This window comes from Candoia aspera, chromosome 6 (assembly GCF_035149785.1).
Source record: "Candoia aspera isolate rCanAsp1 chromosome 6, rCanAsp1.hap2, whole genome shotgun sequence".
In the NCBI taxonomy this organism is placed as follows: domain Eukaryota; kingdom Metazoa; phylum Chordata; class Lepidosauria; order Squamata; family Boidae; genus Candoia; species Candoia aspera.
In genome coordinates this window covers 76,841,491-76,868,157 of record NC_086158.1, presented here as the reverse complement: position 1 = coordinate 76,868,157, position 26,667 = coordinate 76,841,491, and the positions used below count along the sequence as shown (strand labels likewise).

The 26,667-nt window shown below is 36.7% G+C and overlaps 1 protein-coding gene across 2 annotated transcripts in view; it reads right to left on the bottom strand.

Annotated features, from left to right (window-relative positions):
• Window positions 1-26,667, bottom strand: part of PRKG1 (protein kinase cGMP-dependent 1) — a 776,897-nt gene that overhangs the window by 292,638 nt on the left and 457,592 nt on the right. The gene's annotated exons all lie outside the window — the stretch shown is intronic.

Genomic DNA, 26,667 nt, shown 5'->3' with positions numbered 1-26,667 from the left:
GTCTCTTTCTCCTGCCCATGAGGGTGAAGAACATTTTGTCAGCTGTTTCTCAGCCTTAGAAGTTGAGGGCACCTGTACCATGTTTTGATAACAGTCTTGTCCGGTCTCATATTTTTATTTGTGGCCTTGTTGGGTTCATCCCTCACACTTATAACAAATACAATTCTGGCCAATGTTTTCACAATTTCTGAAATAACTTGTAAGTTATTTAGATTGACCCCACCCCTCTCCTTCAGAGCAAGCTTAACATTGCAGGAGAAATCTGTAAATATCACTAATAGACAGGAAGCAATTCACTGAAATGGTATATTCGCATTAAGTGACTGAAGTGTGAAGTGCAAGAATGTCTGTAAGCACTTAGGAGTGAGGGGGGAAAGGCTTTTGATTGGCATCTCTGAATATTACAAGCATTACATGCTCTAGTGCTTCAGCCTAAATGTGTCATGGTATTGCCAACATGATTCTCAGCCTCCTACCTTATTGCGGTATACTTTCTATAAGTGAAAGCCTTTCTGAAAATGAGCAAAGGCAACTCTTTTTCCCAAACCTTCTCCATCTATTGTGCATGCCACCATGCTGCTACAGCTGGAATTGTAGAAAAAGAAATTAAAATACAAACACAAGGACAACAAGGGAGCTTGTGTTGCTGAGGCATCCAACCTTCTCTCCCACTTCTTCCAAAGATCCCAGAACTGGGGAAAAAAACACTCTAGTCCTGGAACTGATATAATTCACCTGCTAATGACATCAGGAGGAAGAAAGGGTGAGTTGTTTTAGCTACTGAATCATATAGTAAAACAAAACATGGGGAAAAGATGAAACTTAGTGAGGAACAGGAAAAGGCTGTTTTTTGCTGCTTCTCTTTCTCCACCCCACTTCCACTGCAAAGAATTCTTTTTATCATAACACCATAGCTGGTGTCTGTTTTCAAAAAGGGCTTCTTTTTCATATTGCTAACAGTGAGGGGAGAGATGGGAGAGAATTACCAGTTGTAGCCAGAAAGATATTAATACTTGTAAAATACAAGATTCCTTTGTCATCTGCTCTTAAAATAATTTTTGTCATCAAAGCTTTGTCTCATTCCACCATGATCACAGAATTTTTGTTTTAAGTTGATTAACCACAGAATACTGTAGTATAGCGTGCTTAACTTTATTTGATACATTCACAGTATAACTATATGCTTTAATGCTAGCACACTGTATCCTGGTTTTATTATTCAGAAGGAAAACAAAAAACAAACTATGAACAAAACTATATGTGCTGAAAAAAAGTCTGGATGACCACTAGGGGGCAGCAAAGAGTTAGGATTTGCTGCCATATAGTGGCCATCATGATATTTGCAGCCCAAATATGGTAATCCTAAACAAAACATTTTGCAGGTTTTTCTTTCCTTTTATAGTGAGCAGAAACAAAACGTAAGAATACAGTGACTGTTTTACTGTACTTAAAAACTAAGAAAATAAGCATTATAACAATAGGGAACAAAACTTAAATGATCCAATGGAATAATTGAGTGATAGAATAATTGGCTCCTAAAGAAAAACCCTCAATGAAACTGGTTACTCATGGTTTGACTTGTTATTTATAAATACTAATGAGAAACAAACAAAGTTGGCTACAAGTGCATGCATCCCTTTCTACTAAGGACTCAATCTACTTAACAAAATAGTGGAAGAAAGAGAGCAAAAGGAAAGCCTATGCCCACATCTGTGCTGGATTATTTTAGTTCATAATTTTTAATGGATTTTGTTCATAAGGTAATACATCAAGATTTCTGAAAACATAATGTTGCATAAACAATTACTATTTAGGTAGTATACCACATAAGGAGACAAAAGTATAAATGTCAGTCCTCAGTCTAATGCACAGCTACAGAAATTGGTTTCACTAGTTCAGGCTCAAATTATCCTACTTCAGACACATTATGTGAAGATCTCTTGAGAATGCTCTAATGCTGGGAAAGATGGAAGCAAATAGAAGAAGAGGATAACCAGCAGCAAGGTGGGTAGACTTAGTTACAATGGCGATGGGCACATTCAAAGACCAGGTTAGGGACAGATCATCATGGAGAAAATCTATTTATGTGGTTGCTAAGAATCAACAACAACTTGATGGCACATAATCAATCAATGAATCAAAAGTTCATGGGATCATCCTGATCTGTCTAGCTATGTGACAAAGGGCATCTGTTATGATCAAAATAATCTGGTGCCCAAAGAACCAACTATTTTTATATACGCCCCTTGGAATAAGATTCCCCCTGATATCCATGTGGCTCCCATATTGATGGCATTCCATAAAGCCTTTAAGATTTGGCTGTTCTCCCAGACCTTGGGGCAGGGTGGTTGGGGCTATGTCAGATTGTTTGAGGATATTGTTGTGATTAGCCAGATTTGCCATCAGTTGTTTTTTATTTCCTTATTTCTTTTATAATTATTGTATTGTACTTTCTATTCCATTGGTTTTATTGTACATCACTCAGAGTCCATTCTGAGTTTGGTGAAGCTAAACTGAATAAATCAAATCAAATCAAATCAAGCCATTTATTCAGTTGATTCAATTTATGCCTGACCCCAAAGTGACAAGTTAATTTAGACAGTGCTACATATTATGCCTGCATGTTTAGATTTCATCCCCATTTTCAGTTTCCAAACACCCTGCAGGTGACTTTGAACCAGTGATGTTGGGTTGGTTGATATTACATGTAGACAGAGCACATATATTTTTCTTACTAGTAAAAAGGGTGGATCCTCAATACACTAGACTAGTTTATTGACAATCAAGTTTTTTAAAACCATGTGATTTATTGCAAGTAGACTTTTGATTGCCCAAAATAAATAAACAAACAAACAAATAAAATAAAATAATAATGTATTTTCAATCTCTGTAGGATTACACAGTGGAAAGAAAAACTTTGAAGACTCAGATAATAAATAAACTGTGGAGAAAATAGCAGTAAAGAGGGAGAGGGGAAAAATAAAAGAAAGACAGATATTCAGATTGAAAAATACCCTTCTTTTATGGAAATGTTCAGATCTCCCTGAGGCAGTAATTCTATGCAATTTTAAACTGGAGATAAACCCACTGAACACAGTAAACTTAATAACCTAAAGTATTTCGTTTGCAGCAGGAGCAAACTAAATAATCTATTTAACCACAACGGTACATTGGATCCAAGCAGAAACTGAATCAAATCATGCCTTGTACCTGATGTTAAACACATGATGTGATAGCAGTATTTCTCAACCTTGGCAACCTTATGATACATGGACTTCAACATGCTGACTGGGGAATTCTGGGAGATGAAGTCCACACATCTTAAAGCTGCTAAGATTGCAAAACAGTGTTATATACTGTAACATTTTCCTCTAGTATTTTTTTTTAAAAAAACAGCTGTTTTGTCAAGCAGTGAATCAGCATCTGCAACAGAGGTCAATAGGGGGCTCAAAAAAGTCAAGATGGTAGCCATGAGCATGCAGTTAAAGCCCCACCCCTTTTTATCAGTACAATGACAACCAATTTGTTTTCTTGATACCCCCCTGCAGATGCTCTTGACTTGCAACGATGCTTCATTCTAACAATTGGTAATGAACTAATTGGCAACACCAGGCCTTAATAATGCAACTGAACCCTATAGCAGTTTATTTAAGGGCAGTTCCACCTAGTTCCTAATCCTTTCACCAATGGTGGCAAACTCTAATGACAACCACTATGGGTGAACCACTGAAGAGCTTGACTCCAGCAAATTCTAGCAATCAGAAGACTACTGCCAAGTCTGTATAGCAAAACTGTAGAAAGCGGTTACTCACTCTGTTGAAATTATTTGAAAAACAGAAGAAATGAAAATGGCAGTGACTTAAAGAACAAGTAGAAATCTGGGTCATTGTTCATATTCCAGCAGTGACACTGAGTACTTGGATGGTGAATAATAAACTGCAAAAAGAGGCTAAGAACCATCAGCATGGTAGAAACTAAGGAAGCTCGTGAAGAGTCAGCAGCATTTCACAGAAAGTGAAGTAGCATTTCACGGAAAGCAGCATTTCATGGAAAGTAAAGCATATGCTGAATCAAATTACTTCATTTGCTTTAGTTATTTATTATGTGTTTCTTCCAACAGTCCTTAAGTACCAGTGAAGGGTAGAAAATCAGAAAGCAAAGTTATGAAGCAAATTTAATACAAGTAGAATTTCCCTCCCCTGCAATCTGGCCAGCTGAAACAATATTCTCCTGACTGCTGCTGTCAGATTTCCCATCTACTGCTGTTCCTGAAATAATGCACCTGAAGAATTTTTAGAGAGGTCAGGAAAACCTTTCATGGAAAAAGCATTTATTTCTAGCAGCATTTGGTTTTGGTAAAATGTGCATTCTGTTAGCCAAGGACTCTACAAATAAATATCCAAAACAAGGAAATGGTGACCTTTTGGATTTAAAAACATATGTAAGGGCAAAGTTTTATATCATTTCAATGCATATGTTTGTAAACAATATGGATCTTAACATCTACTAATAGAGAGATGAGATTAATGGGAAGAGCAATGTATTTCTGTGTTGTTTAGATATCACTGCGGAAACTATTTTTGCTTGTTCCAATAGACGAAAACTCTTCTTTTCTTGTCTTTCATGCCTTCTTCTTGTCTTCTTCCCTTCTCCTTGCTTGTCTTCTTCCCTTCTATAGATTTATTTATTTAGATTTATATGACCACCCCTCTCTCCACAGCAACTTTGGGAGGCAAACAAAGTTTAAAAAAAAAAAAATCCACCGCAATATAAATAACCAATCACACAAGTTCAATCTTTGGGCAACTGAGAAAATAAAATAGTATGAAACCACTGACACTTGAGATAAAAGTGAACCAGAAGAAGTAAAAAATAGATAGAGAGAGAGAGAGAGAGATGATAAATAGAATTTTGAGATGTATTCTAAAAATAAATGACTGTCATATCTTACTTTAGCATATTTAAAATAGTTCATACAAATAGCCTCTTTAGGACATAATAATCTGGTCATAAAGAGGTTGGACTGTGTCCCTTTCATTTTCAATTATACTAACTGAAAAAACTTATTGCCAGACCATAAACCATTTTTAATTTCAGCTATGGTTTACTGAAATCAGGGAGTTTCATATGTCCTAAGACTTACTGATGGCTTCACATTTAACTGTGGTCATTTAAAATAGAACAGAAATTATTCTAGTCTCCTTAGAGAGATGCCAGAGAAGAACAAAGGAGAAGATTTATTCATGATGGTAAACCACAGTTTAGTGTTACATGTAAATCTGTCAGCATTATGACACCTTTGAATTATTCATTCTAAACTGCAAGGGAGGTGGATAGACATGGAGAGATAATAACTTGCTGGAAAACATTCACTGAGAAAGATAAGATCTGCACTTGTTCACACAGCCCTGTCTCTGTCTTAGCCAGGAGCTCTCAAAACAACTTTAAAACAGAGGCACTCTTCCATTGTATAATTAATTCCCTTTAATTTAAAACAGTCCTAATTGAATGCTTGCAACTCAATGTAGTTAAACAAAGTGCAGTACATTTTTAACATTTTCTTTCCGTAAGAGAGCCCAGCTAGCTGGCAGCACCTAAACAACTTTGAAAGTTCAGCCAGCTTGGTCCTGGTTAATATTTAGTAATATTTGGCTGGGGAGAGTCTAGGAAGTCCAGGGTTGTAGCTGAGACTGGTAATTTTTTAAAAAGTCCCCAAAGAGGTCAGTGGCAAACTATTTCCATAACATGCCAAGAAAACTGCATGAATAGATCCTCATACAGTAAGTCATCACAAGCAGAGTATAGCTTGAGCTACGCTTTTCTTTGCCTGCTGTAAAAGAGGGAATTGAGAACAACAGAAAACAATGACAAAATGGAAAAGGGAGGAAAAAGTAACCTCAAAGTCTCATCAAAATCTAGAGTGACTGCTGGTCACTTAATGAACATATCTACTTTTGTACAGTAATCCCAGTGAGGAAAAGAATAGGTTGGCCAAATAGATCCTGATTTTTGTGTCATTGCTATGATATTGACAATATTGTTTTACAGAATTTGTGATTCAGTGGGTGTCAGGAGCTTAATTGTGCTCCTGACAGATAATGGGAGTGTAATATATATAGGAAGAAGGAGAATCGTTTCTGTGAACCTTCTCCACTCAAATCACGTTTTTGCTCTCTGGTCCAGCTGATTGTTGCTTGCAGGAGTTTAAAGCAATGTAGTAAAAGAGATTTAAATCTGCATGCACATATGCGCATATGTGCATTTGTATATGTGTGTGTACATATACAGTGTATCTCTGTATCTATCTATCTATCTCTATCTCTATCTATCTCTCTATCTAAGCTATGCAGCATTTCAAATTTTAAAGGGGAAAAAGGTGGTCTTGAGGGCACAAGTTTCCTTTTGCAAATTTTAGCATCTTTTCTCAGGATCATATTGCAGACAGGAGCTGTGTGAGTGCCCCTGCATAGCTGAAGTGCCTTTTTCCCTTCAAACCCAAGCCATTCAAAGCCCTAGTATTTATGTGTTTATCTATATAGCATGTGTGTCTCTGTATGTGTCTATCTACATGGTACTGAATGGCTGTGTTCACAAGGCATACTTTATCAGGTCAGTTAATGATCTAATGGCTATATGTGCCCAACCTGATAGCTTAATAGAATTTATGCTTAGATGTGCCTTGGGGGGGCAATATGTCAGTTTATGGATAAGAACCCAGGTTAATGCAGCAACTAGGTTAAATGTGGATGCCGGCAAGGAGTGTGCAGCTATAAGAATGTTTGAAAAGCTGTGTCGAGGTAGATCATGCACATAATGTGTGGGCAGCCAACCACTCACTGCTGAGTCCAGTCCTCTGGAGGCAAAAATCCTTGCTTTGCCAAATGTACAAAATCTGTCTTTAACTGCACTTCCTAATTGGTTAGTAATACATTCAGGGGAGGCAGAAAAGGGTTCTTCATACAATGCATTATTAACTTGCAGATTTCATTGCCCAAACTGGAGCAATGAAAACAGCCTTCAGCTGGCTTTAAAGGAGACACATTCATGAAGGACAAAGCTGTCAGTGGATGTGAGATCTCTTTTGCAACAGTAAAGAACCACATCTGGCCCAAGTGATGGATCATAAGATTGAGGGAATGAACTCTTTCCTCTCCCCAGAGGCCTATCACTTCCCACCATTTAGCTATCCATCCTTCACTAAGAGATTGATCAGGCATTTCTGTCAAATCTTCACCACTGTAGGGGAGATGTTATTTCATTTAAACTGCAGTGTTAATTCTAAATGTGTATCTATACATACATTAACAAATTGAAATGTTATAGAAATTTGCTTTTCTTTTCTTTTCTATTTTTGCACCATAGATATCTTTCTAATCATAAGGAGGACACATGGAGTTCAGTGTGGTTTACTCTCATGTACATCTCTACAAGATAGTAATTAAGTTGGTAAACAGCAATGCGGATATAACACTGTTTCCTTGTTTTATTTTTAATGCAGAAAACAATGACAACTGAATATTAAAAACACCTCCTGTTGTTATGGCAACAACATTATTTTAAAATACATTAAGAAAAAAATACCTGATGGAGAAATGACAGTGTTGTTATAGCAACTAATTTTCTTTCAGAATAATTATATTTCAAGATGTTTCTTATTTTAAGATTTTTTAAAAATGATATAGTTAAAAAAAACCTGGTTTGTAACATTTTGTGCACTAAGTTTAATGTATAAAACATAATAATTATTTTGATTTTGTTTTAGTGGAATTATGTAGTGATGAGTAAAGGAAATAATGTTAATGCAGTAATGATCAGCAATGAATTGGTAGACAGAATAATAGAAATGCAGGTTAGATACATGGAATAATGCTTTGTATGGAATTAGTTTGCAGTAATAGTTTACATTTATATTGCATTATTAGTTCTTAATCATTAAGTGATGGTTATTCATATTTATTAGCTTAAGACCTGATATATGAGAAACCTAAAATATATGAAGCAAGATTTAAAAAAAACAACACCAAAATTACATGAAACATCAATTATCATTTTGACATGTTATTATTTTGTTCTTTGACTCTGTTTTAAGTGTATGTTATGAAACGTAATTTCTAATATTATCTAAGTTTTCTCACTGATCTGTAGCAACTTGAAATGATCCAAAAATGAATCTTTCTCAAGCTTGCCTAAAAAAAATAATTTTGTTTTTCTTAGCCATACTGTGCTTGGCATTAATGGCCACAATGGAAATTCAATTAGATTCAGATATTCCTGCCCTCACATTAAGGCACACAAAACTCTTATCTTCTGATGGTGGTATTTCTAAGAGGGGGGAAGTGATCTCCACACCAACACCACATTTTCCTGATGTGATGCTGATATGCAGATTTCTATGTAAACACCCTACAGCCTGTTCTCCTGGCATTCCTTATTCTTTGCTGAGAAAGTTCATGCAATGCAGAGCTCATTTCTGACAGCTCAATGTGCAAACAGTGCATCTGTGAAAGTTATATGCAATGTTGTTGCTGCTGTTCCTAGCATTTGTCATGCTTAGTTACAGGATCCGCTCATCCACTCATTTACAAAATGAAGCTATCAACATATGCTGCAACGAGGGCTTTTGTTTCACAGCTGGCTGTTGTAGCACCTGCCACTGATGAGGACTGAGAGGCATGATGAGCCCAAAGTCCCTTAGCTGGCTCCTATGCCTAAGGAAGATCTCCCCACTCTTGTCTGGTACCTTAAACACTACACTGTACTGTCTCTCTTGTGAAAGTTCTGTGCAATGTCACCATATATTGGGAAGGCTGCTAATACTTATGTGATTTATAAAGCCACCCATCTCACAACAGAGGGCAAGGTGCAAAGGCTCCACTCTGGGTCAAAAGGAGGGCTTACAATAGAGTGGTCACCAGCATGCTGGGTCATTGTCCAACTGCCTCACTCATTGGGATGGACTGGGGATTTTTTTCTGGAATGTTTTCTCTGCAACCCCAGGCCAGATCTGGCCCATTTTCAAACTGATCTTTCTTTTGCCAAAGTCTCCCACCATGCCACATTTGGTCCCATCCCATTCAGGTTTTGGAAATTATTTATTTATTTGTTTGTTTGTTTGTTTATTCACATTTCTATCACCGCCCATCTCCCCCTAAAAGGGGGACTCTGGGCGGTTTACAATAAAATTCACCTTAAAACCTGACATCATAAAATCACCAATACTAAAATACTAAAAATATAAATATAAAATCCAAGTGGGAGATTTCCATTCCGTCGGGAGAACTCTACATCACCAGCCACCCCCAGGAAGAGCTATTGCCCTTCCCATCCCAGGCGAGGCGGCAAAAAAAGGTCTTCAATTTATCCTGCTAATAGACAGACAGCATTCTGAGCCCTTTTACATTTTTCCCCCAAAGCTCCATTGGGTTGGAAGAATAACAACAGTTAAGACTCTTGAATACAAGATTTTAATCTGGATATAATTCAGATATGGCTTAATACCCACACCTAAATAGGGCGACTGTGGACTATCTTTTTCTTTTTTTCCTAGCATTTTTCCCACAGGTGCAGGGTCTGCTTTTTTGGATAAACTGAATGTTGATCCATTGGTTGTGACTGGAATTGACAGACCGGCTTGTTGCCCAAGACTGAAGTTGTGGACTAAGAGAGAGAATGGCCCAAAGTCACCCAGCTGGCTTTCAAGCCTATGGTGGGACTAGAACTCCCAGTCTCCCCATTTCTAGCCTGGAGCCTTAACCACTAGACCAAACTGGCTCTCCCACTGTTGTCTATCTCTACCTTTAAATCTGCTTAATTTATCAGAAATTTCTTCCATAAATAATATCAGTTTTGGAACACTAGCACAAGTGGAATTGTCATGCTCCAAATAGCTGAGTATAATTCAAAAAGAAAAATTCACAATGAGTCTTAATAATTAGATTTATTGTCAAGAAAGTAATAAATTAATTTATTGAATCTTGGAAAGTAAGCCAAAACTTGAATAGTCATTTATAAATTCATTAAGGAAAGGTCTTTGAAAGCTGTCTGAAACTTCTTTTTTCCAGATTCTAAGGCCAAAGGGCTAACCATCTTTTTTCCAGATAAGATTGATCCTGAAATATCAATTTGCTTGTTAATTATGTTTTGAGCTACTCCTGTTTCTTTCCTAGCCCAAAGTCAGCTCAAGAGATCTTTCTTACAGGAAAAATGCTGCCAGGCTCAAAAGACCTCGAGGGTGCTATTTTTTTAAAAAAAAATCTATCTTACAGCATACACTATTTGAATCTTTGTTTCATGTTCAACACAAAGTTGAGTAGGATCTTTATCTTAAATTTATCACAGGCAGTAAAACATGCTTGCATCAGAATTATATACTTCTGTCAAAAATAGGACCTTTTTTTCAATCTACAGTGCATCATCAAATGCAACCAGGTCCTACCCATTGTGTTGGAATACATACAAATAATTGCCAACACATTCTGTTCACAATACGGGGAAGCAGTTCTCACATTTTCTTCTTGTGTGTTAGCAAGTGTGAAAATAATTATATCAAATATCAAAGCAATTGCTGAGTCATCTAAAGAAGGCTGTTCTACAATCTTTGCTGGTATTTTTAGAAATAGCTTATTAAGGTTACATTTATTGTCATGGCCTTAGCTCAGGAGCCTAGATATTTCCTCAGAACCTGATATTTTTACACTAAAATGGAAGCATTTTGCTAGAAACTTTCCTTGTCTGAATTCAAGGCTTAGCCTGACTACAGACTGCAAGAAAAAAAAGAAAAAGAAAAAGAAAAGAAAGAAAAGAAAAGAATATAAAGAAGTGACAAAGAATATATTCCACTTCAAATAACCATTCTATAACTAAGTTTAGTTGTGTTTTGAATAGAAAAAGACATATTATTTTGCTATCAAGAAATGAATATTCCCTGCAGAAATAGTTGGTTATCCTTTTTATCTCCTTCTTTAGCTGTTTTTTTTTTCAAGAAAAGTACATAGATATGTTCAGAATTGACTGCATTAGTTTTTAAAATTGATTATCACTTGTCATTACTGACACCCTGAGAGTTACCACCTGATGAATGATCCTGCCTTTATTGATGCCTCCTGGTGACCTGTGCAATTATTAGCAATAATTCCTGCTGGTAGCTTCATGAAATAGGTTGGATCTTTCACTCAGGCTGACAGTGGGGGCTCCACATAGGAGGCCAAACAAATCAGCAGGATACAGGCTAACAGGCCAATCTAAAAGTATACCTTCCCTCTTATTTAGAATTGTCTGACCTTATTCAGTTAGCTCTGAATCCAGAACCAGGGCAGGCCTGTGATACAGAGAACAGCAAAACAAAGGAGTTTGTTAAGACTCTTCTGAACATATTTCGTTGAATTGTATGGTATTATGACATGGAATGTGAGAAAGGGAAAAATCACAGAAAAGAAAGGGGAAAAAAAGCTCACTGAGCTCAAAATGATATTGTAGTTTTTTTTAAAAAATAAAATAAAATGTCCATTGGATGAAGATATGGATAGATTTTGGACAGACTGGGGAGGAGATGTTTATATTGATATTTTCCTAATGGAGAAAAGAAGAATGGGATATTAATGGATAAAACACATTGATTTTTGTGATGCAAATGATTACAAATGTGAAAAGAAGCCTTTAATTTGGGTGATTAAGTTGACTACTATTTACAGCCCTAATTTAGACATTGCAGGTATATTTCTTGATTGTTTTAGCAACCTCATCTTCATTAGCTGTAGATTTTTTATAATTAATGGGTATTTCAATGAGATTCTCAAACCAATTTTACAAAGCTTCTTATTACAAAGCTCCAGTCCTCAATTTGATAAACATCAAAGAAGGCTAATGTGTATTAGATTAATTGATCTGCAGCATTTTTACAACAAAAACAGACCACACGTTACTTTCTTCCATATACTGAAAGGATATCTGTCTGTCTGTCTGTCTGTCTGTCTATCACCATTGCAGTGCCTGACCCTCTTCTAATTTTTAATGTGAGAATGCTTCTAAGAGTAGAGGATTATCTGGACCCTTTCCAGTTGGATTTCAGGCCCAGATATGGGACAGAAACAGTTTTGGTCACACTTTTGGATGATCTCTGGAGGGAGCGGGATGGGGGCAGTGCATCCATCTGGCTATTCTTGACCTCTCAGCAGCTTTCGATACCATCGACCATGGTATCCTTCTGGGTCAGCTCAGGGAGTTGGGTGTGGGTGGCGTGGTGTTGCGCTGGTTCACCTCCTTCCTCCAGGGCAGTACCAATCAGTGTTGATAGAGATCCGGCCCGTGGCCGCTCCTTTGTGGGGTGCCACAGGGTTCGGTGCTGTCTCTGCTCCTTTTTAACATCTACATGAAACCGCTGAGTGAGATCATCTGTCGCCCCGGGATGAGGTATCATTAATATGCTGCTGATACTCAATTATACAGTATATCTCCATCCCAAGTGATTTAAGTGAAGCTGTGACCACCCTCTCTTGGTTCCTGGAGGCTGTAGGGGTCTGGATGGGGAACAACAACTTCAATTGAACCCTGGTAAGATGGAGTGGCTGTGGGTTGGGGACCCCTCAGCATCCAAGAATTTACCATTTCTGGTTCTGGATGGGGTTGCACTGCCCAAGACAGATCCAGAGTGGAACCTGGGGGTTCTCCTGGACTCACGACTCCTGCTCGAAGAGCAGGTGGCAGCCGTGGCCAGGGGAGCCTTTGCACAACTTCGTGTTGTGCACCAGCTTTGCCCCTTCCTGGATCGGGAGTCCCTCCGGACAGTCATTCATGCCCTGGTCACCTCCCGCATAGACTACTGTAATGCGCTGTACATGGGGCTACTCTTGAAGAGTATCCAGAAGCTACGGCTGGTTCAGAATGCGGCCACATGAGCAGTTTTAGGAGCCCCAAAGAGGGTACATATAACTCCTTTGCTGTACAAGCTGCACTGGGTGCCAGTCTGCTTCGGGGTCCAATTCAAGGTGTTGGTTATCACCTTTAAAGCCCTACATGGCATGGCGCCAGGTTACCTAAGGGACCACCTCACCCCCATTACATCAACCTGTCCCACCGGTCAGGCAGAGGGCATACTATGGACCCTGTCCATGAGAGATTGTCGATTGGCAGAGTCCGGGAGGAGGGCTTTCTCTGCTGTGGCCCCTGCCCTTTGGAATAACTTACCCCCAGAGGTGAGGCAGGCCCCACTCTCCTGGCCTTCATAAAGTTAAGACCTGGCTATGCCACCTTGCTTGGGGCGAGAGGGGGGATAGTTGATCATGGGGGTGGTTGGTCCCTTGATGTGGCCCCAGAAAATTTCACCATCTTAGATTTTATATTTATGTATATTTATATTTTATAATGTTATTCTTTTATTCATTTGTAAACTGCCCAGAGTTTTCGCAATACGAGATGGGCAGTGAAGAAATGTGATAAAATAAATAAATAAATAATTTTTTTAGAAAAAATTTCAGGGCTAGACAATGATTTGGATCAAAATGGAAAAGAGCTTTGGAGCATGTGTGGGAGTGCATACAGCATCTGATGGAAATACCTCCTGAAATATTGCTGTGGTTGCATAGTCCTGAGAACAGATGGAGTTGCTGAGTGGCCCTGCATCCTGCAAAGCAACTCTTCCTCTTTGAATCTGCAAAGCCCTATGGCACATCGTAGTATGAATGAGGGTTCAGCACATCCATTTATGTTGCTGAGGAGGAAAGATTTCGGATATCTTCCATTTGTCTTTAGAATTTAGAATATATTTATACCCAAGTATGAGTATTATCTGCTGTGAAATACAAAATAGATAAATGTAATAGCAGGAGGGGAATACTTGCTGTTTAGCCAGGGAAAATTACAGAGATAATTTTAAAACCATCCTTGAGTTATTTCCATTTTGATCTGAATGGAACATTAACTTGTCTATTTTAAAAAGGTTTAAAAGGTATCTTTTCATGCAATCCTTGTTTCGAGAAATTTTTAAAAAAAGGCTGTAAATATACTAAGGATATACGATAAAAAAAACTAGGGATTTGGAAGATGGTAGATTTCAAAAGGAAGGTGGAAAAAAATCATCAGTGAAAATGTTGATCTAGAAAAAAACTATTTCTCTGCTCCCCAGGCAACAACACAATATTGTTTTATTATGTATATAATTTTCCTTCATAATAATCAAACAGCTCATATGAGAAAAAAAGTTTAAAGAAAATAATAACAATGTATCTCTTCACATCACTATGTTCAGACCAGATATAATGTTGTTGATTTAGTTTAGCTCTCTGGAAAGGACTCTAATGCTGGGAAAAGCGGAAGGAAAGAGTACAAGAGGACAACCAGCAGCAAGGTGGATGGACTCAGTTACAGAGGCAAGGAGTGCATCATTGGGAGACCTGAAAGAACAGGTTAGGGACAGATCATCATGGAGAAAATCTAGGTGGTCATTAGGAGTTGAAAATGACTTGATGGCACATAATCAATCAATCAAATTTCTAAAGTGAGCTATTTTGTAGTGGGACAACTTTAACACTAAGGATAATACATTTTGGCACAATCCAGTACAGGACTCCAGCATGAAATCAGCCATGATCATGGACCTTAGAGATTCAACCTGCATAACATCACCCAAATTGAGGAATGACTGATTAAGTTAAGTTGAGATAATGGCTGTAAACAGCAGGTGTTAGCATCTAACTGACCCTGGCTTATCTAGAAAAAGCTAAGCAGTCTAGAATCTAGTTAGTACTTGAATTGGAGACACAAAGAAATACTGGGGCTGTAGCTAGACGTTCTGTTCTACATTTCTGGTCAGAAAATTAAATGGATTTGTCCGTGTAGCCACCAGGAGTCAACCTAGAATAAGGTATGTCTTTACCTTCACTAAGATAATGGTTTGTTAGGCTGATGTATAAAAGTTCCAGCTAACGGCTTCTAAAATGATTTGCACAGTATTAAAGTATAACTAAAGCAATTACTTATTAACCACCCAAAGAGTTTATAAATACCATGCAAATATATTTTTAATTTTAATGTTTTGATGTAGTATACAAAACAGGAAGAAAAAGAAGAAAAGAACAAACAAACAACAAAAAGAAAGCATAAAAATGTGGTATTGCACACAAATCATTCAGCTTAGCTTTTAAGTAAATAATTAGATCTTGACCACACAAAAAATACTCATCTGTCTTTCATCAACAGAAAGCAAAAACATACCTGTAATCCATGAAAAAATCTATTTCCTACCATTTTTATGTTTTCTTTATGCTGGTCTATGACCACAATGAAGGCTTGATATGATTTGATTTGATTATGTTTTCCTTTCCTAATATATGCATCTTTCCAACACAATTGGAACTGACAACTGCACCACAGAATTATGAAAAGTAAGTAGTTTGCCAAGTACATCCAGGTAGCAGTATTAAAGGGTCAACACATTAAAGGGTTAACACATTTTCTCCCCCATTCCTACTAATGTGGGGCATAGAAGAAGCCCAGGACTGATGTGTCATTATTCATTTGCCCAACAAATTATTAAATGCTTCCACTTTCTCAAGAATGATGCGATAATCCCTTGACCTTTATGAACGAAAGCTACAACCAGGAAAACAGCTTGAATTTGCCAATGAAGAGAAGTTAGCTATTGGCCAGAAGACAAGTTCATTTTAGAATGTGTGAATGAATCAGAATCCTTTTTGTTTCTAATAACTCTGGGATTAACATGTTATAGACCTCCATGTTCCTTGGATTATTTAGAGTGTATAAAATGTAAAACTAAATACCATAATTAGTAAGCCACAGAGAGACAACACATTTGACAGTAGAGCTTAAGAAGAGTTGACTTCCATATATGGAGTAAGAATAGCAAAAACCTGCAAATAATCTAATCAATATTAAGCAATACTAAATGTTCTTGGTAGTTTTAGCAACTTTAAAAGTTGTCTTTGCTCTTTAAAAAAAACTCAACAGTCATTATCTTCCTCAGTGATCAATATGAACTATGGTTCATAGTTTCAACAAGTCTTCTTCAGCCACTTCTGACACTGGCTTATTTATATCTAATCAAAGGCGATGAACACTACAAGTCACCCTTAATATAAGGCATAGTAAACTGAGTTAAATCAAAAGTATAATAATCTGAAACCCTGTCAGCTATTTGAGAAGCACAAGGTTCACTGCAGCTCATTCCTATTCCTATTGTGTAGACAGCATCAACACATACTGTAGATGTATTGTGTGAACAAAGCCACTCTATAATTTAATTCAAGTTAAAATCTTGATTTCACAATCTAACTTAATGTTTAAAGTGATATATATGAGAAGAACCTGATGTTTGAGGTATTAATGCTGTATCATTTACCAAGTTCATGTGTTCTGTATGTCTACAGATCCATCACATGTGGCAGGTAGGAACATTTGGACAGGCCAGGTGAAGTATTCAGTGAAGTTAGTCAAAGATGTCAGGTCCCCTATCTACATGAAAAGAGATGATTTTTGTTGAAAAAATTCAAAAGTGAAAACATTGAGTATACTTAGTAATAAGCCATTTAGTTTTTTATAAGCTGTCATCAATAGTTTTCATTGGAACAATCCTTATTCAGCAGGCTAAAAAATGCACTTCAAATAATCTGCCAAGTGACATTTTAAAAAGGATTTTAATATATATATACTGTGTGCGTGTGTGCGCGCGCATGGACGTGTTTGTGTGTTTGTGTATATATATAGAAATTACTTTCTCATCTGACATCTTAAGACTGCATCTTTAATGTTAGAAACTATATGAGTTTATATTTAACTTTCCATCATTCTCAGTTTGACTGGATGTTTAAAAAAATAAGAGACAAATTCAGTTTTATTTCTATTCAGAATTGGTATTTAGGGGGTCCAGTCTGAATATAGTAAATATTTTTTCAAGTTAGCCAAATTCTATACACCGAAAACTTGACAGGGTACAATTTTAGCCTTTTTAGGGGATTTGTGCATTCTTGTAATTTGATCATTCACTTCCAACAACTTCTGCATGTCATACTTTGTCAAGCAATGAATAACAATGACTAATTTTGAAGAGATGAACACAACCGCTTTGCTTGCAAATGAGATGAATAACTTAAACCTTTATATATACTACAGTGAAGGGGCATTAAATTTTACAGAACTTATTTTAACATTTGTCAAGAGAATATTAAGAGAATAATGTTCTATTACAATTCTAACTTTATAGAATACTAGTCAGGAGCAAAGATGTTGATTCTGATTACACTACTGGTATGTGTACTTCTGGCAATACACTAGGAAAATAAGAGCAATTTTTATGTAGGTTATAGTTGAGAAAAATACTAGTTGCGATAAAGCAATTTCTTCAGCAGTATGAAACTGCGTATGTGTTATAAGAAACAATGACCTTGGAATTTATCCCTGCTTTTTTTTTAATGAGATGAAATCGCTGTAATCCAATGTCATACAACCTGACTTTTATTCATGTAACATAACTTTTTCTTCTTTGTCTTACCCCATAGCCCCACTCTCATACATTCTCAAAAACTGGATGATATCTAGAGTAGATTTTGAGGGGCCACAAGGCATCAAGGAGAAATGGTAACTGTTCCTCTCCCCAGTTATGCTGATGGAATCAGAATCATCAACAGCAAAATATAGAGAGAGGCTTAAATCATCAATATCCAAACAACGCCCTCTGTATGGCCTACAACCAGCTCCTCAGAGATTAAAATCCAGGAAAAAGTTTCCTTAGGTCGACAGAAGGTCGATTTTGATGAATTAAAAGTAGAGTGGACCTAAGGAAAGCTACAAAGAACCAACACTGGATGGAACCAGCAGAGGAGCTGGCACCTGGGTTTGGCGAAAGTTGGGAAGTATGGAAATCGTTGAACAGACTGTGCATGGGCATAACAAGATCCAGAGATACTCTGAACAAATGGGGCTATCCGGTGGCCTCTGCCCTTTGTGACTGTGGAGACATCCAGACAACAATACATATGTACACTTGTTCTTTGTGCCCTGATCAATGCACATTTGAGGACCTCGTGACAGCACGACAGAACACAATTAATGTTGCCAGTTTCTGGGCAAGATCTGTTTTATATATTTTAACTATTATATTTTATATTTTAAATTCTGTATTTTACAGTATGCCTTATTTTAATTGTGATGCTTCTGACACGAATAAATAAATAATAGCAAAATCACTGTATTTCACCATGAATCTTTAAGTGACTAGTAAAAAAGTGTATACTCAAGTAAAAAAAAAGTATACTCAAGTTTTTTAGCAGAACAAAAAAACCCAATTAAATTGGAGTTTAATTTAATTAAATTAAACATGGGATTTAGTTTCTACAGTATGGAATTATACACTGGAAATATAATCAAAAACTTTTGGTGCTGGACAACTGAGCTTCAAGAAGCAGCTGTCAACCCTTTTGTAGACCATAAGACATGTCTCAAGAACTACACTGCATTTGGTGGGTCACAGTTTATACACAATTTATTTATTTTTTACCCTGATCAAACAGACCACTGAACAAAAAAACTAGAGATATTTTCACAGAATGTACACTTTACATTTTAGTAGTGGAAAAGAAAAGAAGGGATTAGGGTGGTCAAATTTGTTCAGACTTCCTAGGCTTAGAATCAGTTGGTGATGATGGCCTGCCAAGGAAACCAGTGATTAGACAGAAGTTAACACAAGAGTTTAGAAGGAGAAGAGTTATACAATTTCTCTCAGGTTCTCTCAGTATTTCTGGGTGTCCTCCATGATAACCTTAGGGATTCCCAGCACTATCTGGTCTTCGTTAATTTCCATCTTGGGGACTGTTCTCTCCAACTATTTAAACTATGATAAAAACGAACAAAAGGAACAAAGGGCTCTGTAGTTCCTTTTTCTGAATAGCAGAATAGATAGGTTCTAGAAAGTGAAGCAAAAGTTGTTCAGAAAATCTATGAAGTCAGTTATCTATCTTAAGAAAACAAATGTTCCTTGCATCTTATAATTTCTATCTAACTTGAAATACATGGAGAATAAAATAGCAGCATCCAAACTAGGGTGGTGGTTGGTTTTTTTGGCACATAAAAATTAAATTCTCTGATACATAATATATCTTTAAAAATAGACTGTAATACTCCTATATCCCATAATTATTTTATATTTTATTTTATATTTTTTATTTCCTCAATTATTTTGGACAGGTATTCTCAAAATATGTTATCTATATAAGATAAATATGAATTATCGATTTATGAGTGATGCTGGTATAAACAATGTCTGCCATGCTGTTTAGATTCCACAAAGTGGTTTTTCTTTTGTTTTGTGTTTGCTTCATAGCATTTTGTTCAGGTTTTTTATATTCCCCCACCAACAAGAACGCATGTCTTTTCTTGAACCGAAAAGTACAAATCAAGTTGTCATTATCTAAAAGCATTATGAACATGCAAGGGAAACATGGCAGCTAAATGATTCCATGCTACACTGGAGCAGCAAATCATTTATAGATATGTGGAGAGTATAAAATTGATTCCTAATCATAACATAGCCTATTATTATTGGTGGACATTTTATATTATCCCCCCTTCAGTGTAACATTTTCACATATTCCAGCAACAAAACCATTTGCCAAGTATTTCATACTTAATTAGGTGATCTGAGAACATCTATCACTAATAAACCAGCTTTTATTTACATAGCAAAATTTGAACAAAAGCATATATTTTCCTATATAAGTATGCATGTAATTTCATCAGCCAGAAATAAACAAAAGTGCCTTTTCAAATCCATTTTACTTGGGTACCTTCTGCTTCATCTAAGGTTGAGGTGGAGAAACCAGAGAGAGGGTACTCTACCATCTGTTGTGTTATTCTATGGAAAGTAGCTGGGGTATGTGAGGATATATTTGCAGCCGAGAAGCGATTAGTAAGAGCTGTTTAATTCTTTCTTCTCCACCCACTTTTCTGCTGCAGTTCTTCCATCTGCCACATTAATAGATGGAAAAGTTGGGAAAAGTCGTTCAACGTAGCTATAGGAGAAAAGGCTGAGGGAAAACTCTGCTGCAGGAAAACATTCACATGCCAAGGGTATAACTTCTTGGATTAAGAATAAAGACCAAAGAATTGCAACTGAACAAAAATAGTATAAGGCAAGCAGCAACAGACATATCCCAGAGACTTGTAGGGCCAAAATTAAATAAGCATCATCCCACACTCATCTGGAATTGTCCTCTAGTTCTTGTTAATAAATCAGTTAAAAAAAATCAGTCCTGTACTCTTTGTGATATCATAATGTCACCAGTCACTTGTACTGTGGCTCAGTGGAAAGCAGAAAATCATACTGCAATCCCTGGGACAAGAAAATTTAAATAAGCCTCTCACTTGGACCTCATTTTGGCATTTGGCTTAACTTCCTTTTCAAAAGGTAACCAACGGAACAAACAAAATCCATTCCCAGTACTGTAGGGATGCTTATACGTATGCATATATGTATTATTACAATGTTTATGGGGAAATTACATATTATAAATCATGCCCCTTCTTCAATGAGCTTCAAGTTATATTCAAAGTATATATTCACAAGGATAAAAGGATATGTAGGTGAATATACAAAGATTATTATACATTAAAAAATTAGTGGAGTGGGCAAAATAAATTGGAAGAATAGCTTGAGATGAAAACCTTTGGTTGGAATGGTATTAAATATTCATTTCTTATCCATTCCTCTGCTTAGATATTCAGTGCTATAGTCCAATAAAAATAACAATAAGATGCAGGACTTTATTACATGCTCTGTCTTGTACTGCAAAAGCTCTTGAGAAATATTATGGAGACTTTATTTCACAGAGTGCTACAATATGAAAACATGCTCATTTTTGTATGATTTTAGACTTTTCATTTTCATCAAGGAAGCAAAAAAAAAATCAACATGTAAAGATCAGTGTTTACTATTTGTACAGTATTGGTGAAAAATGTACTTTCACAAACTATTATATTTGAGGAATAGCACCTCTCCATTTATTTTCAGAATAAACAAATTAAAAATATAGTAAATGTATATTAATAACATTATCTAATATTTTGATAATAATTATAGCACAGACAAGCTATCTTTATACTACTACTAGATTCTGAATAGGTAGGACAAAGTTTTTAGGAAGGGATAAATCAATCTAGTTTGGTTGACATAAACTTGCATGCTTACGCAATGACCTGGACCTCAGTTCTATATATTCCTTGCACACCCTGTTTATGTGTTAGTAAAATTAAATACCTCTTATATTAAATTTATATTACGTTTACATTAAATCTCCATAGTTGATTCCTGCTATAATAGATTTCATGATAGCTACCTGACACTATGGCTATCTTAATTATTAGAGAGCTATGCTAAATATGTAAACTATAGTTATGGATTAGCCAATACTGTGATATTGCAGCCTCCACTCAATGTCATCATTTGATCTTAGCAGCTAAACACTGTCTCCAAATTGAAGTAGGGCTTTATTCATTCATTTATTCTTTTTCTAACTTACCTTAGAGATTCTAGTCTGCACGTAGTATCAGAACCCCTCCACAATGCATTAAAAGCTAGGCAATATGATCCTCTTTAATTATGTATCATCACCTAAATAATATAAAGTAAAACTGAGATAATATAAGTAATTTAGCCATCACAATTGAACATTTTTATAAGCTATTAGAAAAATAATATTGTGATAGTTGTAATAAGGGGCATCAAGCTTGTTTGTTTTTCTCCAAGTATACAGATGTTTTGATAAATTTCAGTATAGATTGTTAATATTAATTCTTTGTGTATACAGTACAGTGTTTTGTATAGCGTATTGGGTGTTCCCAAGTAAATGGGAAACCAAGTTCTCCCCTTGGAGTCTGGTTTAAGTATATTGACCCAGGTGGACAATGCCCATAAATATTTAAAAATTGGCTTGGAAGGAAGTGGGAGAGTTTCACCCTAGATCAGTGTTTCTCAGCCTTGGCAACTTTAAGATGTGTGGACTTCAACTCCCAGAATTCCTCAGCTGGTTGGGGAATTCTGGGAGTTGAAGTCCACACATCTTAAAGTTGCCAAGGTTGAGAAACACTGATCTAGATATAGCAATAAATATCTATCTAGGAGCACAAAAGCACACTCATTATGATCTTCACAGCAGATGTTTCAAGTATGAGTCACAAATAAATTGCTTCTGCTGCAGATGTAATGAAGCTCTTAAAGTTCTGGTGTGAGATGCTTTTTTTTTTCAGCTTTGCCAGCTTCTCCCTTCATTGGAAGCTCTTACTCAACAATCAAATATTCAGATTTCTCATCTGTTTTCTAGGCTGAATTTATATCAACTATGCAAAGTCAGGCAAAAGCTTTAGGACAGTTAAGATAGCTTTTGTTCCTGTTTACTGTTTATAACAATTTAAAACAGAAAATGTGTATCGGTGTACAAACTTCCTAGCAGTAAAAGTTCAGTCGTGGCATCAATTGGGAACTTCCCTGCTCCAGTCAAACTGATGCTATCTACCCAACTGTTGGAGATGCTTTAACCTACATGCTTACATTTAGCAGGGGAATAGCCACAGTGGCCTGAATAGCCTCTTACGACCCTGCGATTCTAATCTTAGTTTGCTCAAATATAGCAACGAATGTTCCTATTTGGCTTTCTGACTGCCAAAATACATGAGGCCGCTTTCATTTCCAATATCCAATGCCCCACCCTGTATGTTGCAAGGACATTTTAACAGCTTTACACTTGCAGTTGATTCATGTAAGTGTGGCAGTTCCTGCTGTGATGTTGGAACCTTTCCTTCAATAATTTTTAGTTACTATGGCAATATTTTTTTAAGCGATTTGTCTAGGTGTGTCTATCTGTGATATTTCTTGAAAGCTGCTAAGTGTTTAAGTATTATTATTAAAGCAAGACCAATGATGGTAGCGTAGAATCAAAATAGCATTTATTTTTATATGCTCGACTATGTAATAAATATAGACTGAGATTGCCTGAACAAGTTTGGCATCCCAAAAAAGGGTCTCTCAGACTGGTGCTAGGTGAAGAAAGGTCTCATCATAGTGTTGTTGTTTATTCGTTTAGTAGCTTCTGACTCTTTGTGACGTCATGGACCAGCCCACGCCAGAGCTTCCTGTCGGTTGTCAACACCCCCAGCTCCCCCAGGGATGAGTCCATCACCTGTAGAATATCATCCATCCATCTTGCCCTTGGTCGGCCCCTCTTCCTTTTGCCTTCCACTCTCCCTAGCATCAGCATCTTCTCCAGGGTGTTCTGGCTTCTCATTATGTGGCCAAAGTATTTCAGTTTTGCCTTTAATATCATTCCCTCAAGTGAGCAGTCTGGCTTTATTTCCTGGAGGATGGACTGGTTTGATCTTCTTGCAGTCCAAGGCACTCTCAGAATTTTCCTCCAACACCACAGTTCAAAAGCATCGATCTTCCTTCTCTCAGCCTTCCTTATGGTCCAGCTCTCGCAGCCATATGTTACTGCGGGGAACACCATTGCTTTAACTATGCGGACCTTTGTTGTCAGTGTGATGTCTCTGCTCTTAACTAGTTTATTGAGATTTGTCATTGCTCTTCTCCCAAGGATGAAGCGTCTTCTGATTTCCTGACTGCAGTCAGCATCTGCAGTAATCTTTGTGCCTAGAAATACGAAGTCTTTCACTGCCTCTGTTTTCTCCCTCTATTTGCCAGTTATCAGTCAAGCTGTTTGCCATAATCTTGGTTTTTTTGAGATTTAGCTGCAACCCAGCTTTTTCACTTTCTCTCATCATAGTATACAGGCAGAATTAAGAAGCTGAGGATGAGACTGTAAATACACGATATGACTTTCTTTGCATGAAAAGTCTTCATTCTAGGCCAGACTCTAACCCAAGCTCTTACTCTGGAACTTATTCTGCCAATTAGACCATTATTGCAACGATTCCAGGGAAAAAAATAAAATAAAATCATACTGTGATTTCAAACAGTACAAATACTTTGATGCCATCTTCCCACTACCCAAACATTTGCTGCTCTTGAGAAAAATAAAAGGGGTAGAATTCTGATCGTAGTTTATTACAATTTTTGACATATATAAAACTCTAGCTCTGAGCCATGGGCATATTGTTCCTGGAATAAAACTGCCAGCTCCTGATAACAAAGGATCCTTTTTCTTTTCCTGCATTTGCTCTGCTGTTTGCAAACACATCATTTCCATGTGTTTCAGTATACAACAGGAAGCAAATAGCATTGATTTTTGTCCAAACTGGGGATAGAATCCAAGAGAAAATAAATCAGAAACTAAAAAAAAAAAAAAATGAACAGAAAGAAAACAGATTTCAAATGTTTACAAAGTCTTCTTTTCTGTCCATAAGGCAAGGGATATGCCGATTACATTAAATTAAATGTTCTTGCCAGTCCTGGAGGAGGAAAATCAAAGAAAAAGAAGGAAACTACATTACGTAGAAATATCTGATTATATCAGAAATGTGAATTAATTCAACAATATAGTTCATCATTTTTTTTAACCAGGCTTCATAATAAAATATGTATTACCACCCAAATCAATGTGGTCTAATGCCCAACAATTTGTTGTAGGTTACTATTCCTTAACCATTAAAGCTCAGTCTAATAAGCTTTTTGAGAAGCTGATTATCTGGACAGCACAGGCAACAAGCCAAGTTTAGAAATGGTGTTATGTGAAGTTTTCTAATCAATTGTAAAGCCAAAGTATAATGTGAAAACATTAGGAATCACTGAAAGAGAATTTGTGATTTCTCAGAAGATCAGCTATGCAGAAGGAAAGGCTTGAGGCTGCTGATGTGAGTTTTCCTTCCTTAGGGTTTTATGTTCTCTGGGACTTTAAGAGAGTACAAGATCATACCTGTACTGCAGAGCGACAAAAGGAAAACCACTGAAAATGCAGGGTTTGAGAGGGCATTGGTGGAAGAGAGAACGGAAGTTGAGTTGGATTGCTGAAGGAGAAACTGAACATCAACATTTGGGGGAGTTAACAATGAGATTCTGAAGCTAACACAGCTGAGTAAAGAATAACAGAGGCTAACAGTCTCATAAAGATACAAACCAACTGCAGCCAGTAATGAGTAATTATTTTCCCTCCCTACTACAAACCAAGGACTGAGAGACTAAGAAGCAATAACCAAGCTAATTCAAGCAACAGCAGAACTTACTGAAGTGCAGGGGCTGGTGGATCAGCTAAAAGAACATTAAGCCCAGAGTCCCTCCTTTGCAGGGAGATGGGTGGTAAGAAATTTGATTAAATAAATAAATAAATGAGCCCTGGGCAAAAGGAATAGAATTCCCAGTCCGTAAAGAAAAGGGCTAGAGAAAGAACTGTGCTACCCCTGCTTTTATTGCTAGGACAGGTGGGCAGTTAAGAACACAGGGTAAAAGGAAATTTGTAATCCTGGTAAGTACTGTCACTTGTCACACATATAGCATTAAGCACAGATGAGTAGCTAAGTTGTACTTAATAGGCTTAACACACATGGAGTATATAGCTCATGCACTAAACCTACCTCTGGTAAATATCACAGGAGAAGAATTCAGCCTCCTGGTCTGTGATTTGTAACATACCTTAAGTGCAACTCCACCATCAAGCTATAAGAAATAGTCTGAAAGGTAAGATGTTCTGTAATATCTGTGCACTTCAAATGTGTAGCTATTACATACAATATGCTATAAAAATATTGTTAGCTTACATAGAATAAGAAAAAGGCTGGTCAATATAACAGATAAACAAAAACAAACCCTATATATAATTGTTTTTTGTCCAAATTGGGGATAGAATCCAAGAGAAAATTAATCAGAAACTAAAAAAAAGAAAGAAAACAGATTTCAAATGTTTACAAACACACACACAGACACACACACACACATATCTGATTCCAAGTAATTTGTTTTGGAAAAAAGTAATGGAGTTCAGTAAGAAACTTTTAAGGCTTTGGGGTTTTTTTGCACTAAAAATAAAAAGGCATAATCACTAATAAATTACTATTGCATCCTGGATAATAATAATTAGGGATGTGTAAAGCTTTCTTATCAGATCTGGGGGAAAATTATGAACAAGACTTCAAGACAAAATGACTGTTTTTAATGGTATCGCTTTGAATATTCTAACCATCTCAAATCTTATGATTGGCTTGTTATTTTATCAGTTACCTTTTCATTTTCTTTTTTGATTCTAGCACGGCTAATAACACTGCTGTTGCTATTATTGGTGACTAAGTGAAGAGAGCAGATTGGGAGCTGAAGAAGATGTAGCATTTATTTCATTCCGTGTTCAGAGGCAGATGCTGCTGCTGTTGGGTCCCACTAGTTGACTGCTCTAGATCATACAAGATGCTGCATCTGCATTCAGAATTAATTCTGACAAAAGAAGTAATGAAGGTTGTTCTTGGTTGCCAGAGGTAACCGATGCATTTACTGCTTTTTACCAGGTATGTTCGCTGTTTTACTATGGGGACATTAAAGCTCATTAAGTCTTGTATGTACTGTATATAATGTCTTGTGTTTTCTTCTACATGCAGGTAGCATTATATAAATGCAAAGAGGTATGCTCTTCTATGGGTCATACACAAACCTTGCTAATAACAGTGAGAAGGTTTTCAAAACCAATGTTGCTTCTGTTTACTTGTTGAGCTTTGTTGTGTGTACTCTGAATG